This window comes from Patagioenas fasciata, chromosome 30 (genome assembly GCF_037038585.1).
Source record: "Patagioenas fasciata isolate bPatFas1 chromosome 30, bPatFas1.hap1, whole genome shotgun sequence".
Classification (NCBI taxonomy): Eukaryota; Metazoa; Chordata; class Aves; order Columbiformes; family Columbidae; genus Patagioenas; species Patagioenas fasciata.
Window position 1 is genome coordinate 173,273 of NC_092549.1, and position 15,385 is coordinate 188,657.

At 48.6% G+C, this 15,385-nt stretch overlaps 1 pseudogene; it reads right to left on the reverse strand.

The window, feature by feature from the left end:
• LOC136112661 (dynein axonemal heavy chain 9-like) overlaps positions 1-15,385 on the reverse strand; it is a 52,893-nt pseudogene that overhangs the window by 15,374 nt on the left and 22,134 nt on the right.

The window sequence follows — 15,385 nt, forward strand, 5'->3', positions numbered from 1 at the left end:
GCAAGCTTTAAGACTAACCTTCAAAAGGTCTTAGAAAAAATCAAATTAAAAACCTAGTCAGAAAAATGGCACAGCTCTTTCTCTCACAGTGGACTGCGACATCCACGTCCCCCCTTAGTGAGGACCTATCCAGAGTGACACGAAAGGTTGTGGTGTAAGGAGGTACTAAATCACCACCTCTTCCAGCTTTTCTCATGCACCAGGGGAGAGCAGTGAAGCTCTATGACGTCTTGGCAAGGGATCTCACACGAGGGGCAGGGGAGCAGACTCCACCGGACAGTTTTGATAGACAAGGACTTCCCTCTCACCTGCCCACTGCAGTCACAGGGCTCGCTGAAGCTGACGTACTCCTCCTCTCTACTGTACATTCCCAGGCCAACCTTGGTTGGCTTTTGCTCAGAGTCCAGCTGGAATTTCATCCTGGCCAAGCTGTCAAAGAGTTTGGAAAGATGACGTTGCACCTGCAAAACGGGTTGTATAAATAAAGCAACCGAGATAGGACGAGCGGAATGAAGATCACTATACATGTCACAAGCAAAATCATGTTAACAAAATATCTCGGATATTTAGGTAGCACCACATCTTCTCAAATGTGGCCAACATACTGCCAACAAAAGCCTCTTGCTGTCTCTTGTAATACTTCCACCTATTTCTACGTAATTTAGAAAACAGACATGCCTTAATAAATCATGTTTCTCCATTGGGAAATCTTCCATACAGAGCAAAAGCATAGAAAACATTGAAACACCTCATGACTCCTACCCCAAATTTCCCTACATGTAGTGATGAGAAGTCTGTAGCCATTTCTCCACCTCATCCTATTCTCAGCACAACGTGGAGTTTTCTTCACTATGAACTTTCCTGTTTTTCCACTACTAGAAACTGATTTTGTGCTAGTGAAATATCCTAAATTCTCTTTCATGGAGAAGAAAGATCTTTATTTCTGCCTAAGACCTATGATAAACAGCCCAGACCTCCTATAGAACAACCATGTTCACCAAAAGCACTCTTCCAGAAGGAAAAGAATAATTCAGTTCTTTCCTGTTCACCTCCATCTGAGTCTGCAAAGCCAACAGGGAGATGCTGTGGGCTCTCAACATCAGCATCTGCCTGCTGGGAGCTGAGCAGGTCACCAGCACTTCTTCCAGACCACTGCGTAACACACAACTGCATCACTGCGCGCCCCACGCCAATGAAGGTGAGATTCTCCTAGGATTGACGTCCCCACAGAAAGGGGAAGCTCCCAAAGCAGTCCCAGACAGGAGCTGCCTCTCTCAATTACAGCAGAGAGGTAGAAAAACTCCCATAGGGGAGATGAGAAATGAGGGAAAGGGACCTGGGGGTCCTGGGGACAGCAGGGTGACCATGAGCCAGCACTGGGCCCTTGTGGCCAGGAAGGCCAATGGTACCTGGGGTGGGTTAGAAGGGGGTGGTCAGTAGGTCAGAGAGGTTCTCCTGCCCCTCTGCTCTGCCCTGGGGAGACCACATCTGGAATATTGTGACCAGTTGTGGCCCCTCAGTTCCAGAAGGACAGGGAACTGCTGCAGAGAGTCCAGCGCAGCCACCAAGATGCTGAAGGGAGTGGAGCATCTCCCGTGTGAGGAAAGGCTGAGGGAGCTGGGGCTCTGGAGCTGGACAAGAGGAGACTGAGGGGGGACTCATTCATGTTTACAGATATATAAAGGGGCAGTGTCAGGAGAATGGAGCCAGGCTCTCCTCGGTGACAACCAGTGATAGGACAAGGGGGAATGGGTTCAAACTGGAACACAGGAGGTTTCACTTAAATTTGAGAAGAAACTTCTTCCTGGTGAGGGTGGCAGAGCCTGGCCCAGGCTGCCCAGGGAGGCTGTGGAGTCTCCTTCTCTGCAGACATTCAAACCCCCTGGACACCTTCCTGTGGAACCTCAGCTGGGTGTTCCTGCTCCATGGGGGGGATTGGACTGGATGAGCTTTCCAGGTCCCTTCCAACCCTGACATTCTGGGATTCTGCGTGAGATGCCCAATGCTCTGATGCTTTCAGAGAAGGAAGGGTGGAGGTGGATTTGTCCATCTAATTCTGACTCACTGACTCACAAAGAACTACAACCCTCCCTCTCACGAGCTGTGCTGCAAGTGGACGCAGCTTCTCACACACATACAAGCAGGGCCAAACCCTGGGAGGTGCTAAGTGACTCTGAGAAGCACAGGGCACTCAGCATCCCCCCAGATCACAGAATCATTTTGGGTGGAAGAAACCCTCAGGATCAAGTCCAGCCATACCCTAGCTCTGGCACTAATCCATGTCCCTAAGAACCTCGTCTAAATGTCTTTTAAACCCCTCCAGGGATGGTGACTCCAGCACTGCCCTGGGCAGCCTGTTCCCATGCCCCACAGCCCTTTCTGGGAAGAATTTTTTTACAATATCCAATCTGAACCTCCCCTGGCACAACTTGAGGCCATTAAGCGTATCTTGAGGCCATAAGCTTATCTCTTTTCAAACCGTAAGTAAACCGTAGAAACTTTTTCTTACATGTAGAAGCTTCTGGTCACAAATCCCCAGCTGCCCCTTCCCAGACCCTGTCCAGTCTGGAGGGTTCGGACACAACCCCAGCACTTGCTGCGATCCTGCTGCCAGAGCCCGAGCGCACCTGAATCTGCACAAGTTCAGCACCCAGTTCACGAGGATAATGTCATTGTGTATTTAATCCTCCTTTAGGAATCATCAGACTTTGAAACTACATTGGGAAGGCTGAGAGTGTATCTATGTATGATACTGCTTGACATTTACTTTGATTTTACTGCAAATACTTTTGAATAACAGAAAACACCAGGAATTTCTTCTTACTCAATAGAGCATTTCAACACAGTATCTTTGCTTCCTGTGTTTTTTTTTTCCTCTTCATTTTAAATATCAATCAACTATGTATTTATGATACTCTGTGGGCTGAAATCACCCAGCAGCAGACACAGATAGAAGCAGCGTTAAAGGTTAGAGGTAAACAACAGCATTTCCAAATACACATGCAAACCTGCTCCATTCCTGTGCTCACATCAATACTGAAAATGGTGGAAAGCCTGAAGAAAGTGAAAATACTCGCTACCAAAAGACAGAATTAGGACTTTGTTCATCATCCAACACTCGCCTTTTGCTGTGAACGTTTTGACTGGTTTTATGCACCAACCTCTGAATAAAAGATGCGTCCCAAACAAGGCCAAGCAGAGCTGTGCAGGGGTGGGTGGCAACCCAAGGAAGTCCTGCCTTGGCCACAGCCACTGTCTGACCACCAGCTGTCTTACCTCTTCCAGGCTGTGTTCTGCTCTTCCCCTGTAAACAGGCCATCCCAAAGACCTTTGCATGGGGAAGGAAGAAGTGGCTGACTAGCAGATGTCTCCTCTGCCTAAAAACAGAGACGTCTCCAAGCCCTCGGTTGTCAACACTGTCACATTTGAATGATCGGTCTGTGGCTCTTTCAACAACAGATGCTGTTTGCTGGCATCCCAGCTTGGGGAACCAAGCTCAGCAACAAGTTTTGGCTGAGATCCTCAAGAAATGGTTTCCCCCAACCTCACTGTATCCCAGCAGAAACAAACCCACTGTTTTTATGGTATCAAGAACATAGCTCTGCTCTGTGCAGTGCTTTCAGAACCATCTGCAAGCATCACCAGGGACAGATGGGACAACATACAGTGTGCGCATTGCCTTTCAGAGACGACAGATGAAGGCCAGCAGTGAAAGAGTTATTGTTAATCCAAGTGAGGGTGGGAGAAAAGGCACTCAAGAGAGGATAAGCTACAGCTGAGTCCCTAGACAGCATCTTCCACCCTGACATTACTGACAGCTGGAAAATGTGAAGGTGACATAGTGCAAGGCTTACCAGCTGTGGGTTGGTGCCATTGGAAAGAATATCCAATAAATCTGCTGAAGAAACAAAGTAAAATCTGGGAAAGGCCAATCTTTTCATGTCCAAATATTCAGCCAAAGCCTTCTCACACAGGGACAACCTGGGGAGAAGAGCAGAAAAATAGAGCCCAGGACAGGCGGGTGAATATCCTTTAATGTGTCGTGCTACAGTTTGGGTTATCGAGCAGATTCTCCCCTCCCATGGGGAAATGCCAGACATGAGCTGAGCCTGCAGGCTGGTCCTTTACAGCATTTTCCAAATAGATAACAAAGCACATAGTAACTCATAGATCTCTCTCCACTCCCAAGGGTCAAACAGACAAAGAGTCAGAGAATCCTCACCAAAAAGCAGAAACACAGGTGGAAGAAGAGGCTAGAAAGGCTTTGCAGTCTGACTTACTGTTTTAGACAAGCTCTCAACTGCCACAGGTGATTTCACACTAGGATGAAAGTTTCCAAAACTGCTTTTATTCTAATGAGCACATTTTAAAGTCTGATTCAAACCTACTCAGCTTTTTGTGCTTGTGAAGCCTGAAAAGAAACTTGTTTGCTCCGTTCTAAAATGAATCTCTCAGTGTTTACATGTTAAACTGCTGCTGAGCTTTCAAAGTTCATAAATAACATGCAGTTAGTCCTCTGTGGGGAACACGGGCCTTATCTGTTTAGGAAGTAAAATTAGATCTCTATTTTAAATGGATAGTTATTACTGACACAACAGCTATCACGTTAACTTGTTAGGTGTGTTCCAGGTAGAGCAGCTCATATGTTAGGTGAGAACTGTATCCATCTCTGGACATTAAGGTCTTTCTCAGGGAGTTTAGTTATACCATCTGTGAAGGGTACACACACAAAGATAATTTTGTTAATTAAAGCACATGGGATCAGCTCTGCTGCAGATATCCCTGCTTGGACTGCTAAATAGATATTTAAGACACCAAATTTGGGGTGGCAGTGAGGCCACATGTTATTAAAACCAACTGAGTGCCTAGCTTTGTATGTGTGCAAATCAATATTCAAGATAAGAGTTTGCACATACGCAAAGCCAGAATCCACCTTGGGGGCTTCAGGGTGATGGATCATGAATAAAAAGACTCAATGCGTGAATGCAAAGAACGCACAGTCCAGAAGGAAAGCCTTGGAGCACAGGTTAAACCAACTTATTAGAGCTGATCCCAGTCTCTGACAAAATCCTGGGACTGAAGTTGTACCTACCTACTCTGAATGTCCTCCAGTTGTTGGGACAGACCTGGTTTATTGGTGGCCTCAACCACATTTGGGGTTTTCTGAGTTTCATAGGCCAGTTCTTTAAAGTCCACATCAATCCCTTCAAAGCGTTTGGAGTCCTAAAAAGCAACACAAACATGTTCATGGTAAAACATGGATTTTGTGCTAAAGGTCTCCATCCTCTGGGTGCTGTCTTTGGGTTGAGGGGAAAACCTTCTGTCCAGTGCAGACAGGGACCCCTCCACCATTCCAGAATGGCTCTTCCACTGACTTGCCTGAAACTAGTCTGCAAACAGGCACTTGCCTTCTTGTCACTGTATCCCAAAGGGGTTGTGGATAAAGTGCTCCATGCAGGAGGCAATGTCTAGGACCAACCATTTTCATGGGATTTAATTCCCCTTGGAAAACCTCATAAATCTCTCTCTCCCATGTCCAGGTGAAGTACCAAGTTTCCCTGGCTGCAGCAGCAGGAGATGCTCCCACACCGTGGAAAGGCTCCCAGCCTCATGTGAGTGCACTCCTCCCCTCCTGCTACAGCACAGGAATCCCAACACCCATCCACAAAACGGGTATGATGACTCTTGTAGAGGAGAGCCCTTCCTTGCCTTCAATGAGGGTATGGAAACCCCACGTCAGCACCGGAGGCCCACATCAACAATTATGCTCCATATCTAACAGGGACTCTGAATTTCTGGAGCTAAACACTGAAGAATAAAGCAAGCTATGTTCAAAACATCTCTGCTCCTCCCTTCTTCCCAGGTCAGGCCTCCTAAGTGAGGCGGGACACTGAACAAGTGTTCCAAGCAGTCCAGGTAACACTTCCACGCTACCCTGTGTTCAGCCCCAGGAGCAAGGCTCCATCTGGAAGGTTGAGCCCTCCCTACACTCACGCCACAGATCCAGCTCCAGGTGAGCATCCCACAGCCTGTCAGCACATCCCCCCAGCCCTGGATGCATCCTGAGGGTGCTCAGCTACAGAGACTCTGAGCTTCAGTCTTTCTTTTACGGAAGAGAAGCTGCTGACTGAGCCACCTGTGTCCCTGGAGCCAAGAGGGCCCCGTGTCCTGGTGCATCCAGCACAGCACGGCCAGCCGGGCAGGGAGGGGATTGTCCCGCTCTGCTCTGTGCTGGGGCGGCCTCACCTGCAGCATTCACTGTGTGCAGGGCTGGGGACACAGGAGAAAAGGAGATAAAGCTACTGGAGGGTGTCCAGAGGAGGGACATGAACTTGGCGAAGGGTTCGGAGGGGAAACCGTATGAGGAGCGGCTGAAGTCCCTGGGTTTGCTCAGCTGGAGCAGAGGAGACTGAGGGCAGAGCTCATGGGGCTGCAGGTTCCTCAGCAGGAGCAGGAGGGGCAGGGCTGAGCTCTTCTCTGTGACAGTGACAGAACCCAGGGAATGGCAGAAGATGTGCCAGGGAGGGTCAGTGGGACATGAGGAAAAGGTTCTTCACCCAGAGGTGCTGGACACTGAACAGGCTCCCAGGGAGGGGTCACAGCCCCAACCTGACAGTGTTCAAGGAGAGACTGGGCAACGTCCTCAGACACATGGGGTGAATTGTGGGGTGTCCTGTGCAGGGACAGGAGTTGGACTTGACAATCCTGATGGGTCCTTCCAAGTCAGGACATCCTATGGTTCTATGGTTCATACCACTGCCAGACAGCTACTGAGATGCAGACAGCTGCCCAGCAGGATGCAAATGTAAATCATGATGCAATTTCATACATGACATTAGATAGCTCCTGGATATTAAGAGCTTGCTGGCACATGGTACAGCCTCAGGGCACTGGTTATCAGCACCTGTATATATTGCCCAGTGAGCGAGGTGTGCCCAGAATCATAGAATCATTTAGCTGGAGGAGACCATTGAGATCACTGAGTCCAACCATAACCTAAATCTAGTACTAAACCATGTTCCTCATCTATACATCTTCCAGGGATGGTGACTCCAGCACTGCCCTGGGCAGCCTGTTCCAATGCCCCGCAGCCCTTTGGGGAAGAAATTGTTCCCCAGATCCAACCTCAGCCTCCCCTGGCGCAACTTGAGGCCATTTCCTCTGCTCCTGGCGCTTGTTCCTGGGGAGCAGAGCCCGACCCCCCCTGGCTCCAAGCTCCCTTCAGGCAGTGCAGAGATCAGAAGGTCTCCCCTCAGCTCCTGTTCTCCAGCTGAACCCCCCAGGTCCCTCAGCCGCTCCCATCACACTTGTGCTCCAGCCCCTCACCAGCTCCATTCCCTTCTCTCAACTTGCTCCAGCACCACAAGGGCTTTCTTGGTGTGAGGGGCCAAAAACTGCCCCCAGGACACTCAGCACAGCGTGCTCTCTGAAGCAGATGGAGGAACAGTCCAAGCAGAGCAGAGTGCAGGGTTGGAGACAGAACAGTGTGTTGTCCAGGGGTCAATGGGCTGCGCACATCCCCTCGTGGGTGTTCGTCCCACAGTGGTGCTGTCAGCGATGCTGCTCGTGAACAGGGACGGGGGTCACACAGCCAACTGTGGGTCACTCGTGAGTGAAAGGCAGGTTCCTCCACAGGGCTGCGAGTGGTCCAGCGGGGCCAGGAACAAGCTTGGAAGATTTTCTAAATAATCAAGAGAATAGGGAATAAGACTGGAAGCTGGACTCAAAGACAGCCCTGAGGAGGTCACAACCCTGAGGAGGGCATCAATGACAACTCTGCTCAATTTTCTGAAGCTGAAGTGGGAGAAGAGCTGCTCTCCTGCTGCACCAGCACTGGAGGCAGGGAAGCGGATACTGCAAAGCTGCCTGGTCCAGCTCTGATTTGACAATTTGCACCATCTGAGTAATTATCTCCGTCTTCTCCCCTCCAAGGAAAGAGGGAACATGCCTGTATCACTGAAGGAAGCCAGCAGCCTCCTGCTCAGCCTCCAGGAACTCTGCATCTGCTGTGCAATGGTGGAGGGGAGGAAAAACAGTTTCTCAGCAGGGTTCAGGCACAACCAACAGTACAAAAACATCCTGGGGCAACACTGGGGAAACTGCTGTAGCATTAAGGGAGCCTCCAAGAAAGCAATGCAGCAAGAGAACAGTCCTGCTTGGGGGAACACGGCAATATAGACAACCTTCTTCTGTGTAATGGAGGCTCTTCTTCAACGCTTTCCACACAGGAAAAATAGGATTTGGGATTTCATACCTTAGGAAGCTGTGCCCGTATATCTTCTGAGCCTATGAATATGCTCTCCAAGTGAGACCGCGTACGCTGCACTTCGAACCAGAGAGAAATGACGGAATCTGTTGTGGACAGCTTCCTCTGCCATATGGACACTTCCTCCAAGAAGAAAGCAATACATTTGGATGTCATTAAATTCTGCAGCTGCACCTGGTTGTCTTCTAAAGTTTCTATGAGTTCCTCGTCTGACTTCAGCAACGGGATGTTCGTCCGGGGGTGAGGCTCATACTGAAACTCCATGGTGCTCCAAGTCATTTTTAGCTCCTTCAGGACTTTCTCCATACTCATTTCTCGTACCGCTTTGTCCACAATGCCACGAACCTCATCCTCAAAGTTATGGAGGTTGAGCTTCAGGAGGTCAGCCAGCGTGGTGTCCGAGTCCATCACAAACCTCACACCCGTCACCTGCATCAGCTGATTCCAGTGCCTTTCCCTAATGGCGGGATTTTGAAGTTCTGCCACAGCTTTCAGGGCCGTCAGCATGTTCTTCACCTTGCTGTCCAGCCCAGTGAAAGCATCCCACGCCCTCACCTCCTTATCCAAATTCCGAATCTCTCTTGCAAACTTTTTACACTCCAGATCCATGTTTTCCACGTTAATATCCGCCCATTTGGTGGTCTGCCAGTCATCAAGGCAAGTGCCCACAAGGGAGATCATATCCCAGAGCTCTTTGAGAAGACACAGCTCCTTTCGGCACTGCTTCAGTTGTTTATAGTCTGGCACTATGACTTCAAACAGACCAGCTGATTCATAAATCGAGGTCATGGCTGACTCCATTTGTTTAATCTCAATGTGCTTTGTATCCAGCAGTTGATAAGGCTTTTTGGTGTCAAACCTAGAAAGAAACGTTTATTCTTCATAAGTGATATTGTAACAACTTCTAAAGAAAACATAAAACAAATGGTGCCTCTGAGACACAAAGCAGACATGATACATCTATAGTACCCATTGATGGTGCAGCCACATGGCACTGCTGACAACCCCTTTAAGCAATATTGTGCACTCAGCATCCAGATTGAATCTCTTGCTAACACCTTACAGTGTTTGCAGGGACAAAACACCCAGGGCATAACAGATACAACACCGTGAGCAGGTAGGAAATGTACGCAAGGGTTCAAGAACACATCCTCAGGACACTCCGAGATGATCCCATGAAGCTTTTCTTCCTCAGGGCTTCTCTGATGTTATAATTTCACTGTACCTGAATGGTGCTTCTTTCCGAAATCGCTCTCTGAATCTGTGTTGCTCAACATCAAACGCCGCACAGCTCTTGCGCACAACTGTCATTTCGTTCGCCTGCAGAGGAGCCACATGCTGCTTCACAGCTATCGCCAGCTTCTTTATATTGTTCCATTTTTCTGGCAGCTCCTGCAAGCAAAATTTAAATGACGGTAGGCAGTATTTGCTATTTGATATAAGATGTGACTGATCTGTTTATGGACAATCACAGAACAGGAAAAGCAACAGATTCCATGCCTAAAACTGCAAGGAAGTTTTGTTGTGATGCAAAAGCTAAACACAATTTGGGATAAAACTTATCAGTTATCCACAATTTTGAAGACGAATGAAGACTGAGACTTTAAAACTGACTGCTCTGATTGCAAAAACATGTTAAATAACTTCAGAAGAAGGGTCCCAGACCAGATCCTGGGCTCCCAGGATGGCTCGGTGGTTGAGAGAGCACAGTTCTCCTGACACCGAGCCCAGCGGGACCCAGAGCTGGCTGGAGGCAGGAGGGTGGGCTGAGGATGCAAGTTCATCACATCGTCCGGCTTCCCAGAGCTAATTAAGAAACAGAGCCTGGGAAATTTCCAGCCAGCTCTTAGAGCAGAAGATATTATGCCAGAAGGACTTCTACAGAGCTTTCTGGGGCAAATCCCTCCAGCCTGCCTGTATAATATTAGTACTAAATAAGACAGTTTCTTTCTCAGGACTGCATCCAAGCTGCTGGTGCACAGCACTGCTAACAATCCACCCTTTGCACCTGGGATTTTATTTAGAAAGAGATTTGATTTCTTCTCTTCTCACTAGACTTCTCGAGCCAAATCCTCACCCCAGACAGTGACACCAGCCAGGGCTCTGCTGTCCTCAAGTCCCACAGCTTTGCTCTCCCACTTCCCCAGGTACTGTGCCAGCCTACAGGAAAGACTTTGGGCTTCTTTTCATCCCAGTGCACATAGTTGAGAAGACTAATGGAGATGCACCAACACTATGCAAAGAAGCGAAATAACCTGGAGGCAGCAGAGGCGGCCAGAGCAGGGCCAGTCCCTCCTGAGGGGTCTCTTTCTGGCACTTCATGTTCCAGTCTCTGTAGAAATCACTATCCATGACCATAGCAGGGCACACATGGAGCTGCTTCCTTGTCCTTCTCATACAAACTATCAGCTCCAGCCCATCCATCTTCATGGCCATGGAGGGAGCGGTACCTGGAGGAACTTACTTTGGTTTTCCTACTGTGTACAGCAGTGAATGAATTATTCAACTATGTGTTGCTGTCACTTGCCAGAAAGAACGAAACTGTTTTGTTATCTCCTCCATCTGAATGGCTGCCCTGCATACCTCATTTCTTCTGTCAGAAAAATAAATCAGTTGTTCAAATCTACACGCACAAACAGGCACCAAGCAAGCAGCTCTTGGGCAGAGGAATCAGCAGAGCTGGGTTCCCCATAGCACCATTTTTTATGCTGAACTGAAGCTGCTGTAGCAGCCAAAACATTCATTTAATGCAGCTCTTCTGTTTTTCAGGGTGTCTGTAGGAATCCAGTTATCTTTAGGACCCTTACCCGTGTCAGATTTGGTGATACAACCATCCGTGGATCATGGCTGCACCAGCAGAAAACTGGGGGATTGCTAAACCCCGCTCAGGTCCCATCCAAGCCTGCAGCAGAGGGAGGAACTTCTCCCCAAAAAGCTCTGCCTTAAACCTGGTGTCCTACACAGAGCCCTCTGCACACAACGCCCCGTGACTAAGGGGTATCCATCAGTACGTAGCCACACGCTCCTCCACCGTAACACGGTGACTGCTGCCAGTTCCCCAAGGCTGGCTGGGCATCCCACAGGCTTTTCCAACCTTCACCTCATGGTCCCCTGTCCAGAAATGAGAAGAATTCCCCAAAGAAAAATTGATTCATCAGGGCCAGATGTGGAAAGGTGCTGAAATACTTTCATAACGTGCTCCCAGTGATGTCCTTTGGGTCAAGCAGATTGGGTGTTATAGACCTAGTGGAGGACTGAAGTCCTATGAGAAGGCGACTCCTCTGCCAACATTATCCTTCCCATCTCCACAGTTGCCAAGAACTGGCTTATTTAAAAATAATTATAATTCAAACTAATTAACAGATGTATTTGAAAATGCATTAATTTTTTTCAAGAGTAATCGCTGAGAGTTGGAGCAGGCAATTCTATGTTTTTCATACATAGCAAAAGGCTTAATCTCTGCTTTAAAAGAAAAACCTCAATATAACTCCAAAATTTAGAGCTATTAAGGCACATCCCACAATAGTAAAATACTATCCACTGAGGCCCTCTAATGACAGGGAGTGGGGCTTTAAATATTCCTGCAATGCTCTTAAGCTCATACTCTTTGACGCTGGCTACTTGGCAAACCGCCGTGTCCACCGCAGCTTTTCACCCACCTCCAGTTGCTTATAGACTTCCTCCGGCAGCTCTTGCTCATACGTCTTCAGCAGTTCGACGGTTTGCTTCAGGGGCTCGAACATGGCATCGGTGACACTGTGCCTTTCCTTAACGGCCAGGAGATGCCCCATGATCTCCACCAAACCATCATAATCGCCTTTTTCAACCTTTTTGCTCAAACCTTTGTCAGCAGTTTTTATGAACTCGTCCAGGTCAGACAAGCTGTAGAACACAAAACAGGAAAGCACCAAATGAGAGCAGTTCCTACCGGAATCATCCAGGCAGCTGGACTGGCACGGAGAGGGAAAGGCCTGGCTAACTCTGCCCATCACATGGCAACATGCTGAGGGCATCAGAACCACAGTTCATGCTCACAGGGATCCATAGATGTGGTACAGCTTCCTGTGAGGAACGGATAAATGGGTTGGGACTTCACAGGTTGGAGAAAAGGCATTTGAGGAGCACAAGTCTTACGAGGAGCAGCTGAGGGAGCTGGGGCTGTTCAGCCTGGAGAACAGGAGATGAGGGGAGACCTGATCTCTGCAACTGTCTGAAAGGAGGTTGGAGCATGGAGGGGGTTGGTCTCTTCTCTCAGGTAGCAAGTGATAAGATAAAATGGCCTCAAATTTCTCCAGGGGAGGTTCAGATTGGGTATTAGGAAAAAAATTATTCACAGAAATGGCTGTCGGGCCTTGGAACAGGCTGCCCTGGGCAGTGGTGGAGTCACCATCCCTGGAGGGGTTGGATAGACATATAGATGAGGTTCTCAGGGACATGGGGTAGTGCCAGAGTTAGGTTATGGTTGGACTCTGTGATCTTGATGGTCTCTTCCAACCAAACAGATTCTATGACTCTATCCTATGATTCTATAAGGGAGACCTGTGAGCTCGGGTCTGTGGTCTGAAGAGAGTGAATTTGAAAGGACAGTTTTCATGTCATCTCTTCCAATACAAGAATTCAACAAATGAACCTGGTAGGTTGTAAAGCTACAACAAACAGGGATTCTTCTTCGCACGCTGCCTTATTTCAGAGGGTAAGTCTCTGCTGCAGAAGGATGCAGATGTTAAAAATTCACAGCGGTTCAGAAAAGCAACCGAACATTTGTGGGAGAAAAAAAAATCCATCCAGGTCTTTAGATACAAAGGTACAACCCATGACTCTCAAAGTCCTCAGGTATGAATGGTTAGAGACAAGGAGACTATTTGGGGGAAGTTTCCCTACCTGCTTCTTGATCTCACCAGCTGCTGGACACTGTTAGCAGAGCTTGATGGGCTCCTGGATCTTTGGTCCTTTCCATTCTTCCCTTCTCAAAACGCTTACTTTTGAAGTGCCCGCTTAAATTCTGTGGATGCTGCTGGACCAAAACATAGCCCTAAACACTTCACCTATTAAAGACTAAACTGCTGAGTCAGGAGCTCTTAATAAGAACTCCTAAATGCCTGTTCTAACCTATGCAAAAACCTCTTTGCACAGGAATTATCGTGCTGAAAAGAACACAAGAGATCACAGCAGCCACCACACGCAGCAGCCTTCACTAGTACATATGTCTGTAAATATTTCTTCGTAAGCATCCAAGCCCTGTGGCATCCTTCAGCTGCTACTACTCAAATAAATCACCTAACACATCATCCTGCAGAGACCAGGCGGCTGAGCAGCTATTCAGAGCAGGGAACACATGTTAATTCAAAACTTACATCCAAAGCTCCTCCTTTTTGTAACCTTGAAACTGCCTCCCCATGACTGCTCATGCCAGGCAACCCAAATTACTTTTTTTACAAAGAGTGCACTCAAAAGAGCACTGCATTTAGAAACGGAGCAAGTATCTCATGGCATTAATGCAGCTTTACTGATGGCAAATTCAACAAAATAAGCATAGAGCCCTAGAAGAGATTAGATTAGTTGGACCAGGATGAACAGACAAACAGACATCCTGTCCAACACCACACAGTAGGTCGTAGGAGCATCAGCTCGCAGGATGTCGATGGTACCGAGTTCGTGGAACTGTTTGCACTTTACACACTCAGCTGGACCAGCTGCTCCCAGCAGAGACGAGGGGATGAAAGTTAGCAGAGATGCGATGGAGCTGGCAGGGGGTGTGTGCCCCCTCCTCTCGCTCCTGTATTAGCCTTTTGCTTATCAGTGTGAAATGATAAAGCCCAGCCAACACAAGAGAAACCCACTTTGGTTCTGGGAAGAAGAGGTAGAACGGTTCCTACCTGTGCATGACGTGGTCCATGAGATGCTGCTTGAACACCAAGCTCCACCGTACACCAAGCTCCACCGTTTAATCACATTCAGCAGAGACGCTTTGAAAGGCCGAGCATCAACTTTCATCCAACTCTGGAAAATGCTGATGGGCTCGATGCGATTCACCTCCTCATAGATCTTCTCGTAGGAGTCAATCTGCTCTCGGAACTGCTGCAGCGTGGGAGGTGACTCAGGGACCCCGTTCTCTGCATGGGCCTCGATTTCTGCCGCAGTGAGAATGTGCCCGTAGAGGAGGAACTGGCGGAAGAACTCCTTTCTGTCCTCCCCGTACAGGTAGGAGTAGTGGTCGAAGGCACTGCGGTAATCACAGCAGGCCGCCATCACGGCCTGCACACGCCCCATCAGCTCATGGCGCATGTCGGCCAGGTCAGCCATGTCCTCCATGTCAGCCTGGAGAGAAGAGGAGAGGAGCTCGCAGTGATGCGGGGGCAGCGTGGCACCTCCTCACTGCCACACAGCGTGAGGGAGCTCCACAGCCACGGACCCGGTAGTGGAGGAAGCCGCTGTGCTCAGCCAGCCTGGGCACCAGCGATGAGATCCGGTAGATGTCGTTGAGAAGACCTTCCACCACATCGCAGAAGCCATCGTTTGTGCCAGGGTCCAAGGAGGGTTGAAATATCAAATCTGGGATCACCAAATCCAGCTGCACCTCAAACAGGGGAGGAAGCCCTGCCTTGGGATCTGGTAGGGAAGAACAGAGGTGCCAGGTTATTTTTGAAGGGGAGAAAAGTGATCTAGAGCCACCACTAACATCCCACCACAAGACACACACATGCCCCACAGGGACACCAGGCAGGTGGGACACCCACTCGCTGGGTCCAGTGACATTGTGTCTGCATACAACGCAGAGGGGAGGCTGCCAAACCAGCTGGTGTTCTGGTACCCACAGGAGATACTGGAGAACAGATGAGACACAAGTGATTTAAGGACCGGAAAAATGCTGTGGAGGGAAGCCTTAAAGAGACCAGGCTCTTCAGCTAATCAAAAGGGAGTCTGAGAGCTGAACAATTACAGCGCATAAGTACTTAAAGAGGAGAAAAACAACAGGAACCAAGAGGCTCTTTAATTTAGTGGAGAAAGGCATGAAAAAATAAAACACCAACTGGTTCCACAAATGTGAAATTCTGTGCTTGTTTTTAACAAGATGGTGAGGAACTGGATGCAATTCTCCAGCTCAGTGTGCCTCCACAT